This window comes from Lipotes vexillifer, unplaced genomic scaffold, assembly GCF_000442215.2.
Source record: "Lipotes vexillifer unplaced genomic scaffold, Lipotes_vexillifer_v1.1 scaffold1077, whole genome shotgun sequence".
In the NCBI taxonomy this organism is placed as follows: Eukaryota; Metazoa; Chordata; class Mammalia; order Artiodactyla; family Lipotidae; genus Lipotes; species Lipotes vexillifer.
In genome coordinates, this window is record NW_006784237.1 from 1,032,852 (window position 1) to 1,036,096 (window position 3,245).

At 34.8% G+C, this 3,245-nt stretch overlaps 1 non-coding gene across 1 annotated transcript; it reads right to left on the bottom strand.

Annotated features, from left to right (window-relative positions):
* Positions 1 to 2,882: 2,882 nt before the first annotated feature.
* Positions 2,883 to 2,955, bottom strand: TRNAG-UCC (transfer RNA glycine (anticodon UCC)). The gene has a single exon. It is a non-coding gene; the product is annotated as a tRNA-Gly (tRNA).
* Positions 2,956 to 3,245: the final 290 nt, after the last annotated feature.

A 3,245-nucleotide genomic window follows, 5' to 3' on the forward strand; every position in this document is an offset into this window, starting at 1 on the left:
TGTTGTTTTTCTGGCACTTCCAGTTCAGACTAGAACCCAAGAAAGGTTCAAGAGTATTAAAAACAACAGTAACAACAAAAAGACCAACAGAACTAATAAAGAAATATAGGGGTTTAGATTATTTCAAACCTTATGCTGGTATTTAGTTTCTATTTGAGATTCAAGTCAGTTTCTGTTTTTATGGGACCCTCCAAGCCAGTTGCTAGCCATCTTTGCTCTAGGTTTGGCAAGTGGAAAGACTAAACTGCCTTCTTGCTTAACTGGGGCTCATGCAGTCATTAACTGCCTGCAACACGGAGGTAGAATTTTTACTTATTTCAGATGGCCCAGGCACTGGAAATAATGTGCTACTTGTATAATAAATCCAAAGAAATGCCAAAATAACATGTGGCTTCCAAAGGTTGCCCAGAGAGCTATTAGGCACAAGAAATAGGAAGCCAACTTTGAATCCAGTATCAACCTCTTCATCCAAATATGCATTCTGGCAGAAATAAAAGTGCTAGTTATTTGTGAAATTTGAAAGTCAGATTTCAAATAAGTCTTACTTCTAGGCTGTTCTAAGATATATTTCATTCATGGTAATCTTCTAATTTGAGGGTACCCCAAACTATTTTACACTATTCCTTTAAACAGTCTTAACAGTTCTGTGACATTTCATTATGCAACATCAAAGCCAATAAGGTAAGATGCTAATCAGTTCAAAAACCTTGATGAAATTTTTGATGCATCTAGCACTGTTAAAAAACAGCAGTAAAAGGAATAACTCCTACCATAAAAAATGAATCATCTTTGAGGTTAAAATAACATAGGCATATGAATAATTAAAGGAGAATACAGTATAGTATATAGTTCTATATTGTATAAAATACAGAATAATATAGTGTTTAAAATGAGGTCAGAAGAGGAAGGAATCAGGTCCCTGCGGGGAGGAGAAAGTGAGGCTTAAACAGTCTTACTTCTTGGAAAGTTGGTGTAAAGACCAGAGAGGGCATCCTCACAGGACTTGTGAAACACAAAATTCCTAAGGGGATTTAGACATTGATAGATGTTGCATGATATTTTTGCATTTCTTTAGCTGTAAAAGGACAAGACATTTTCAAAGACTGAGCAGTGTGGAATAGTGAAGAATTGGGATGTGACATGGATTATAGAGGAATTTAAGAATTTGAAGAGTAGCTTGTCTTGATATAGTAAAAAATTACTTCTTAATGGGAGTGGGGTGACAGAGGGACATAAGAAGGGTCTATTCAGACTATTTTTAATTGGATTCTCTTTTTAATATTGAGTTGGAGGAGTCCTTTATATATTCTAGATACAAGTCCTTTATCAGATATATGATTTACATATCAGATTTCTCCCATTCTGTGGATTATCTTTTCACTTTTTTTTCATAGTGTACTTTGAAGCATGAAAGTTTTAAATTTTGAATTCCAGTTTATCTATTTGTTTCTCGTGTTGCTCGTGCTTTTGGTATCATATCTAATAGTCATTTACCAAACCTAAGGCCATGAAGTTTTACGCCTATGTTTTTTTTTCTAAGAGTTTTACAGTTTCTTACATTTAAGACTTTAATCAATTTTGAGTTTATTTTTGTATATGGTGTGAGGTTGTATATTTTTGCATGTGGTTATCCATCTGTCCCAGCGCCGTTTGTTGAGAAGATTATTGTTTCATCACTGGATGGCCCTGACACCCTTGTCAAAAACCAGTTGACCATAGATGCATGGGTTTATTTCTGGACACTCAATTCTATTCCATTGATCTCTATGTCTGTCCTTATGTGAACACCACACTGTTTTGATTACTCATGCTTTGTAGTAAGTTTTGAAATGGAGAAGTGTGATTCCTCCTACTTTGTTGTTCTTTTTCAGGATTGTTTTGGTTATTTCAAGTCACTTGCAATACATGTGAATTTTAGAATCTGTCCATTTCTACACAGAAGTCAGGTGGGATTCCCATAAGGATTGTAGATTAGTTTTGGGGGTATTGTCATCTCTTTTTTTTTTTGCCATCTTAACAATATTAAGCCTTTAGATCCATGAACATCACATGTTTTTCCATTTAGTTAGATCTTTAATTTTTTTGACAACGTTTTGTAGTTTTCAGAGTATACATTTCATACTTCTTTTGATAACTTGTTCCTATTTTATTCTTTTTGATGCTAGTGTGAATAAAATTGTTTCCTCAATTTCATTTTTGGACTGTTTTTAAAAGCTTTTATTTTATACTGGCGTATAGCTGATTTACAATGTGTTAATTTCATGTGTACAGCAAAGTGATTCTGGACTGTTTATTGTATAGAAGTACAAGTGATTTTTGTGATTGATCTTATATCTTGCAGCTTTGCTAAGCTCATTTATTAGTTCTAATAGTTGTTTAGTGGATTCCTTAGGATTTTCTACATACAGGATCGTGTCATCTGCTAATAGAGTTTTCCTTTTTCCTTTTTCAATCTGTATCAGGAAAATCTTATTGTTATCTTAGTTCTGGAGGGTAGGTATATAGTCCAGGAATACAAAATGATCAGGTCTTTTCTTCTGTCTCTCTTAGGTGCTTTCTAATCTCATTTCACCTTATTTGTATGGCCTGTTATAAAGATGCCTGCGTTTGTGACATTCACTGTTATTCTTACATCCCTTTTGAATAAGGTATAACTTCCTACACTGGATAAGCCCCATCTCATCAAGGTCAATGACACCTCTGAGAATAAAACTACCAAACGTTAATGTATATCTATAACCCTGGGCCCAGATTACAGATGATTCCAGGTGTTCAATATATTAGGTCCCTTCCTCTTTACGTTGCAATTCAATACATAATAGTTTTTTTGTGTTGTTGTTTTTTGGGGTTTTTGGGCCATGCCATGTGGCTTGCAGGATTAGTTCCCTGACCAGGGATTGAACCTGGGCCCCCTGCAGTGGAAGTGCAGAGTCCTAACCACTGGACTGCCAGGGGAATTCCCTAAATATAGTTTGCCTTTCCTTCACAATCTATACAACCACTAGCAGAGGAAAATTTTATGCATGATTTTTCTCACCATCTGTTATTTTTTTTTACAGTTACACAGTGTTTGTAGTTCATTTTCCTCCGAGTCCATCACATTTAAATATTAAACCCACTCGATGAGGTCAGCAGGTTTTCTAACAAAAATGTTTTCCTTAATCTTCACTGAGATATGTTTTGTGTCTCATTCATTCAGTAGCATGTTACCAGCTTTAATGTCTAAAAACATTCCACTGAATTAT